The sequence below is a fragment of the Sorex fumeus genome, unplaced genomic scaffold (genome assembly GCF_029834395.1).
Source record: "Sorex fumeus unplaced genomic scaffold, SorFum_2.1 ptg000265l, whole genome shotgun sequence".
Lineage (NCBI taxonomy): Eukaryota > Metazoa > Chordata > Mammalia > Eulipotyphla > Soricidae > Sorex > Sorex fumeus.
In genome coordinates, this window is record NW_026606322.1 from 18,865,475 (window position 1) to 18,874,965 (window position 9,491).

The window sequence follows — 9,491 nt, forward strand, 5'->3', positions numbered from 1 at the left end:
ATTGTATAATTGAAACCCAAGCACAAAAATTTGTAAGTCTGCATCTGTACCTCATGATGTCTCACTATTAAAAAATTATTTTAATAATAAAAAATATCATGCCTTAGGGAAAGTCAAACTTGTAACCTAAGTAGTTGTTCTATTATTATTGAGACAGAATTTGATACTTAATGGTAAAAAAAAAAAACACCTGATCAGTACATTGAAGAAAGTCCCCTATTTTCCTACAAGACAGCAAATCTCCCCCACTTAAAACCTTCCTTCAAAACCCTGAAAATAAGACCAGCATAATCTGACTAAAGAAGTGTTGTCCTACCCCATGGATAATTTTACTTTTCTAGTTGCCTGAAATATGTGGTACCCAGACATTTAGCTGAGCATTACCTCTGACTTGTCCATGAGTGTTTTAGAGACCAGCTTAACACTGTATCAGCAGACAGTGAAAAAGAAAATTGCAAGTTCCAGTGTGAATGGACATCATTCAAACTGCTGAAAGCCTGAATAGAACAAAGAAAGGAAAATTGAACTCTCTCTATCCCTCTCCTTTCTTCTTTTCCCCCCAACCCATATCATTTCTCTCTCTTTCTGACTTATGACTGACAGAGAGAGAACAATTAATTTCCTCTTCTTAGAATAAAAATCTCACCAACTATTCTAAGTTCTTAGGTTTTCAAATACGGAGTACAACAAAATGATCAACTTCCCTTCATTTCTAGTTTTCAGACAGCAGGTTGTGGTACTTTAACTCCCCATAACTGCATAAGCTAATTTCTTATAATTTCTTTGATTATAACAATACATAATAATACATGGTAATATAAATATTATCACTTGATAACTTGACTTCCTGTTAATCACTGACCTGCTCCAGTAATGTCTCCATTCATCCCTGTCATGTGCTAGTGTAGCACAATGGCATCTGTTCATTCTAGGAACACTGAGAACCTCAAGCTGATCATTCAGGTTCTTGACGAAGAAGTCTGATGATCTTGTAGGTGGGTGGCCACGCAGTCTTTTGACATCCTGTAGAATCCAGTCGTTAACGACTCTAGTCCAGCAGTCATCTCCAAATATCATTATGTGTCCAGCCCATCTGATTTTCAACACTTTGGCAAACAAGATATCGTCCCTGATTCTTGACCATCAACAGAGGTCGTAACTCCAGATTCTTTCTCTCATCTAAGTGAAATGTGATACTCCAAGAATAGCTCTGTTGATTCCTCTTTGGGAGACTGGAATAGAGTTCTCATTCTGTTTTCGTGGGCCCAGGTCTCTGAGGCATATGTTAATGCAGGAAGAACAGTGGAATCCAAGAGACGTGCCCAGAGCCAGAGGTTTTTCGTCCTCTTAGCTATTTCTTCGATGCTCTTGAAGGTGTTCAAAGCTGCTCTCTTCCTTCTGCACAACTCAGGTGCCAGATCATTCTGCATATTGACTTCTCGACCTAGTTACACATAACTGTTGCATTTGGAGATGGTCATTTCATTGAGAGCGAATGGAACATCAGGAATGAGACGGTTTCTCATAAACATTGTCTTCGTGAGATTCAGATGGAGTCTGAACTTTCCTCACTCATGGTCAAAGTCGGCCAGCATTTGTGCCAGTTGGCTAATGTTTGGTGTTATTAGAACAATGTCGTCAGCAAAGCGGAGGGAATGTAGTTGCTGACCGTCAATCTTCACTCTTACTTCTTCCCATTCCAGACATCGTATGATATTTTGGAGGGTGGCACTGAAGAGTTTCGGTGAAACGGTATCACCTTGCCGATCCCCTCTCTTGACATGTATGATCACTTCTTTGTAGAATGGTGAGATCTTGGTAGTGAATCTGCAATAGAGCTCATGGAGGATCCTGATGTATTGAGTTTGAAAGTCCTGATTAGCTAGGGCTTCGATGACCACTTTCATCTCAACAGAATCAAAGGCCTTCTTTAAATCATTGAACGTTAGAGTGGCATCTTGAACTCCTGAGAAACCTCAAAGAGCTTGGATAACGTGTGGATATGGTCAACTGTGCTGAATCCTTTGTGGAACATGGCTTGCTCACATGGTTGTCCTTCATCTAGTGTTCTGACAATCCTATTCAGGATGACTCGAGTGAACAGCTCGTAGATGACAGACAAAAGTCAGATGGAGCAATAGTTGCCAGTGTCATAGAGTTCTCCCTTCTTGTACAGTTGTACAGTCCTGCTGGTTTTCCTTTGGGATGGAACCTTGCATTCAGACAGGTAGTTTGTGAAGAGCCAAGCCAATGTGTTGATGAGTACTGACGGCAGGTTCTTTAGGTGTCAGGTTTGACCTTGTCCGGGCCAGATGCTATTCGTTTCTTTACCGACAAAATGACGTGTCGGATTTCTGAAGGGAGAACATTGGAAAGACATATCCTTCCTGTGGAATTTATCATGTGGGCAGGTGGACATGGTTATCACAGACATATGAGTAGAAGTCATAGATAGTCTTCTCCATTGCCCTTCTGGAAAATGTGATAGATTCATCAGGACGTCAGAGTGCAGTAATCTTGGTTTTGTAGGTGGGCATTTCTCAGCTTCTGCCACATCTGCTAGCACTACTGCTCTTCTCTTTTACAGGTCTTCCTTTATTACATCTCTATACTGCTTTGCAAACTCAGACATTCACATATGGTTGCCTGAGGCATGTGCCCAACCACATTGGTAAATATGCTCAAGAGTTTTCGAAAACAGGTGTCTTTTTTTTGTGGCTATCTCTCTCTTGTTTTTCTTCGCGCAGTCATGGAGGTGCTGAACCAGTCAATCGTATTCCTCATCAATGTTGTCAACAACAGCATATTCCCATGTTGCACAATAGTGCCAAAGAGGTCCCAGTTGGTGGTCATTCTGGGAGTTCTCTTCTTAAACTTTGCATTCTTTTCTCCCCGCTCTGTGAGTAGAATTTTGCATGAAGGAGACGGTGGTCCGATCCCATTTGGATTTTGGGACAACAGCGACATCAGTCAGGCAAAACCATCGCTTGAATATGATGTGGTCAATTTTGTTGTGGAACCGTCCACCAGGAGACTCCCATGTCCAACGTTTAGATTCATCCGTCTGGAGCTGTGAGTTACCATGGATGGTCTTGGTCAACATGAGGAACTCAGACAGTCTCTCACCCTGTTCATTCCATTCTAGGCCATGGGTCCCGATTAGAGTTCTTTGACTGATCTTCTCAGTACTATCTTGGCATTAAAATCACCGACAATGAACTTATAGAAAGTGTGGTCTTCTTTATAGAACTTCTCCAGCTCCATGTAGAATTTCTCAATTTCTCCTTCATCATAATTGGATGTTGGTGCATAGACAACAAAGATAGAAACTGCCAGCAGTGAGCCACATACATTCAAGTGCAATCGTCTGATTTGGGTTGATAGGCATTCGAATGAATGAATGCTCATGGCCAAGTTCATTTTGAAAAGGTCACCGATGCCTCCAATGCCTCTTTTGTCGCATGTTCCAAGGAACATTTCTTCTCCAGTGTCAAAAACAGTGTGATGTGATTAATGCCTTCTTGTCTCGATCAGACCAATGATATCGTACTTGATCTTTCGTGTTTGTATCATGAGGTCCTTGATGGATGCATGTGATGCCAGCATATGTGCATTGAAAGTACAGACAATCATTTTTGTCTTTCTTCATTTTGGCATCCTAGTTCTGCCTTGAGATTTTATCAGCCTCTCCTTCCACATCCTTCTCAACGTTGTCGTATTGGTACCTCCACTACCTCCACTATCCAGCCACCGCCATGCTCCAGGACACTTTCTGGACACTCGGGCCGAGACTAATTCACAAGTTAAGCCCCACAGACCAAGATAAGTGGAACTCTTGAGACCTTGGACTCCAGGATCAATGAACCCAGGGACAGAGATCCTCTGCTTGCTCCCACCAACCACAAGTGATGAAGGGATTAAAACTTGGAGTCCCACTCTACCCTGCCCTGTCTGCTTCCACCAACCTCCAGGGACCCAGAGATTGGATTATGCACAAAAGACCCACCCTACTGGTGCCAGATAAATATTTCACCAGCAGACCTCCAAAACCTCCACTACCTCCACTACCCAGCCACTGCCATGCTCCAGGATGCTTTCCAGACACATCATAAGACACTTAATATCTATCTTCCAGGATTATTGCACCATATTTGATAGGGTTCAAATATGATTTGAAGCAAAACACCTACATGGATGATTCATAGAAGCCACCCCCAAAGCCTCTCGGAGAGCCTGGAAAGTTACCCAGAGTATTCTGCGCACACAGCAGAGCCTGGCAAGCTATTCGTGACATATTCGATATGCCAAAACCAGTAAATACAATGGGTCTCATTCCCCTGACCCTGAAGGAGTCACCAATAAATTTTATATATTCTATTTTTCTGTTTCTCTTGAGAACCCTAGTACTTTCTTTTAAAAAAATTTTTATTAGTGAAACACCATGAGGTACACTTGTAGACTTACAAACTTTAGTGCTTGGGTTTCAGTTATACAATCAAGTACCCATCCCTCCACCAGTGCCCATTCTCCACCACCAATGATCCCAGAACCCTCCCCCATACCTCCACCCAGTCCCACCTCTGTGGCAGGGCATTCCCGTTTCCTCTCTATTTCCTTTAGGATGTTGTGGTTTGAAATAGAAGTATTGAGTGGCCATCATTTTCGGTCTATAGTTTTTCAGCATGCATCTCCCATCCCTAGTGGATCATCCAAACATCATTTACTTGGTGTTTCCTTCTATATCTGAAATGTTTTTCCCCCAAGCATGTGCCCTAGTACATTTTGATAAGACAAAAGAGGAAACAAAATTGACACCAGAGAATTTACAAATACTAACTAACCCACATGTACTAACACGAGTCAGATGACTATCCAAGGTCCTGGACTTTATTATCATTGGACTGGCATTATAATAAGGGTAATCTATAAAAATAATTACTAGATAAATTATTTAGTATTTTGGATAGAAACTAGTATTAAGGATTAGAAAAGAGAGTAAGGCAAATAAAATACAATTAAATTGATTACTGCATTCTTAAGTACAAGAGAATGTAATATAGGAATTGCAACTTTCAACAATATTGTCAGTTAAGCTTCAGTTTAGTTGACTTCTAGACTTAGAGTCGAAAGACTTGGGAATATCTGTGCCATATAAATTTCTAGATCAGGAGAACTCTGATCAAGTGGGAAAGAAACTGATAAAGAAAATGTCCATGTAAAATAATGGTCAATAAAACAGGAAGAGAAAAATTGAAATCAAAGGGGAAAATATCTACAAGAAAGAGAGGTGATCAGATTAGACAGGTGAAGTGAAATAATCCTACTGACAAACCAAATAAAATAATGAACTGATCCAGAGGTTTAGCAATACCTAAGTTCTTAGTTTTCTTGTAATATGATGAAGTGACAACAAAAATTTAATTAGTGGTTTACAATTATAATGACAAAAATAATTAAAATTATAAAAGCAAAAAATTTAAGAAAGTTTTCTGCAAATGAGAACCATGAATTAATATAGTACCTGGTAGGAAGGTGGATTCAGATGATTTGTCTTTTCTGATTTTATTTCTTGTTTAATTCATTTATTAAATCAGTCAATTTTAACATAATGGAATGATCAAAAGAAAAAAGGAAAAGAATCAAATATTTTAAATAAAAGGAGAATTTCTACTGCAATAGTTTTGAATAAATGAGAAGATATAGGAGTTAAATCCAAAATGAATGATGGACTCTAAAAATACCACAGCCAATACACTCTAGCTGAATAGATTTAACTTTGAGACAGAATTTTGTAAAAATAGTGGTTGAACAGCAATAAAAAATTATTATTAGGACTAGCATATCTGTACAAACTAGAAACTTAGTATGACCTGCATCAATTTCTGGCTGGAGAGAGAGCACAGCGGGTAGGGCGTTCGCCTTACACGCAGCCAACATGGCCGACCAGAGTTTGATTCCTCCGCCCCTCTCGGAGAGCCCGGCAAGCTACCGAGAGTATTCAATATGCCAGACACAGTAACAACAAAAGTCTCCAATGGAGACGTTACTGGGCCCGATCGAGCAAATCTGTATGTTAAAGGTAAAAAAAAATTGGGGTGCTCCCAACAGCGCTTAGGAGGCCTAGAGGTTGGCCAAGGCCTATCACCAGCAATTCTCAAGGCATCACATGGTGATGGGGATATAAATCTAGTCAACCTCAAGCAAGGCACGAGACTTAACCTCTGTACTATCTCTCGAGCTCCATAAATGTAAAATTCATTACCAAGCCTATATGACTAATAACTTATGAGAAATTTTTAAATAGGCATGGTTAGAGGAAATCTTTGCCAAGTGTTTATGTTCTCTAACAATTTTATTCTTGAAATATCAACTTCAGCTGATTGATTCTCTTCTACATGTTCGGTGCCATTATGTATCTTATGCTTTTAATAGAAATGAACATAGTTTATTTCTGAAAGGTCAGAAATATATACTTAGAGAAATTTCTCATACTGTTCATATTAATCTTTACCTAATTAACAAAATTTACTTTAAGCATGGGCTGGAGCGATAGCATAGTGGGTGAGGGCATTTGTCTTTCATGAGGCTACCCTGCCAATGCAGGTTCAATTGCTCCACCCCTCTCAGAATGCCAGACAAGCTACCAAGAGTATTCTGCCCACATGGCAGAGCCTGGGTATTGGCCGATCCAGAATTCCTTATGCATGAGGTATTACTGACAAAGTGCACAGTAGCTAAGTTTCCTCTGAGAACTTGTTCCCTTCCTCTGGGCATTTTCATAGTACCCTCAACCAAAACCTGGCATAATAAATTCAACACTAATCCATACAGCAATCTCATTTCCTGAAGTTCCTAGTTTCTCCAATTTGTTCTTCCTTTCTCTTTTTCAATCCAGTAAGACTTTGACTTTTACAAAATATTACAATAGAACTTTCAATATTAAAGATTTAATATTGTACCACTCCTGGGAATATATTCCAGAGAGGCAATAATGTATAGTCGAACTGACATCTGCACTTGTTTGTTCATTGAAGCACTCTTTACAATAGCCAGAATCTGGAAAAAAACCTGAGTGCCCAAGAACAGATGACTGGTTAAAGAAACTTGGGCACATCTACACAATGGAGTACTATGTAGCTGTTAGAAAAGATGAAGTCATGAAATTTACATACAAGTGGTACTACATGGTAAGTATCATGCTAAGCGAAATGAGTCAGAAAGAGAGGGATAGACATAGAAAGATTGCATTCATCTGGGGGACATAAAGTAACAAAATAGGAGATTAATACCCAAGAATAGCCGAGATCAGTACCAGGAGGATTACTCCATAGCTTACAGGCGAGCCGGGCATTCTAGGGGAAAGGGCAGCTCAGATAGAGAAGGGAGCACCAAATAAAGTGTGTTTGGAGGATCCTCCCAGGATGTGAGATGCATGTTGAAAGTAGACTATGTAATGAACATCATTGCCACTCAATGCCTCTTTTGCAGACCACAACACCCAAAAGGAGAGAGAGAACAAAAGGGAATGCCCTGCCACAGAGGCAGGGTGGGATGGGGGGATGGGTGTGGGAGGGATAGTGGGATCCATGGTGGTGGAAAATGGGCACTGGTGGAGGGATGGGTATTTGATCATTGTATAATCGAAACCCAAGCACAAAAATTTGTAAATCTACAATTGTACCTCATGGTGTTTCACTAATAAAAATTTTAAAAAAAGATTTAATATTGTAATAAAATATTTTATTTAGAATATGTCTAAACCACTTTGCTACATATGACGATACATTAAACATTGATGATCATGAAAGAGTTTCACATATGCATGTAAACCATTACAAATCTGAGGAATTCCTAAGTCTATAAATTCAGTAGAACTATTAATGAATGATGATGTTATGTGGAAAGATTTCCCTATCTGTAAATACACAGGCTATTTTGATAAGTCTTTTATTGGGCTTGTTTTGGAGTATTTTATAATAATAAAAACATGTGGCATGAATAAAGTCATAAAAATAATCTTATAGATCTCACAAAAGAGAATGCTTTCCAAAACAAGGGACTGATAGAACCATGGTGGCTTAAGTAAATAAACATATAGAAGTTAAATCTTATGCAAATATTTTAAAGTGTGTGGGAATGTTAATCACAGTGTTCCAATAAAATATAGCACAACAGATGTGCTTTTAGCAGATGCTAAAAAAATCTGTTACTTTGTAGAACCACATCCTCCATAGTTATTGGTTAATTATATCCGCGCCTATTGATGGAAATCACAGACTCCAGATTCCCCAGAGCTTCAATTATGATAATTAGTTCAGTCTATAGACAAGCCAAGTTCACTGCAAGTGTGCATACCCTCAACACACACATGGAAATATATATATTATTCTTTTGAAACTTGAAGTAGTTCCTTTATGTGTTGGATTAAAAATTTTATCAAAAATGTAGCAATTTATGAAAATATACAAGTTTCTCCACAGTAATTAAAATTCATTTTTTATTTTTTGACTTTCTTTTTCCTTAAGTTCTTTCAGATATATATTTATTTGTTTAATAATTTTATTATAAGATTTAAGATGTTGAATAAGAATCAGGGCCCAAGAAGGTATTTCAAGGAGTGGAGAACATGGTTATCTTGTGAGGCCCTGAGTTCAGTCACCAACACCTCTTTATCCCCTTTTCCTCTAGAACTGTTGGGTGTGATCTAGTGGCTCCCAAGTGCCTCTGGCCAGAGTGCTACCCAAACACCACTCTTACAGCACCAGGCCACATACTTGGAGAGGAGTGACCCTAATGAAGAAAAATAAATCAGGAATGAAAACCTGAATATTACATTTATATTTTAAGGCTAACCATCAGATTTTATCAATAACATTTTGTACAGCACATGCATATTTTCTAAAGAATTATAAAGAAACATTCCTTTATCTTTTTTTTTCTGTTTGATATACCAGCATATAGACATACACTCTAAAATTTTTCCACTTAATTCATGCTGTAACTTTTACATATTGTCTCTTTTTAAAGTGTATAGTTAAAAATGATACTAGTGCATTGATTGCAGAGTACACAAAACCTTCTTGATCTGGGAATGAAGTAAGTTAAGATAGAATTGATCAAACAGGCAGCTGTGCTCAGGGAAGGACTCTACTCAAAGTGTTTCATAGCTTGCCAGCATCTGGACCAAGGACAATGTCATTTAAAACAGCTTTATAGAAATGCCACTCCCCTCCACAAACTTTTGCTATTCAGCTTCATGTCATTGTAAATTCATAACAGACTTGTTATTGTAAACAATCTGCAGCCATGTGAGTACTAATCATGGTTTAGGATGTTGCACTAAGTCATTTCTCTTTTCACTCTCAAGATAGGCGAAATCTAGCTTTAAACGTAAGATGACATAGTATCTTTTCCTCAGGAGAAGGTATATTTGTTCCAAATAAAAAGCAAATTTCAGACTAATCACAGTTTCCGGTATGATTAAAATGTGA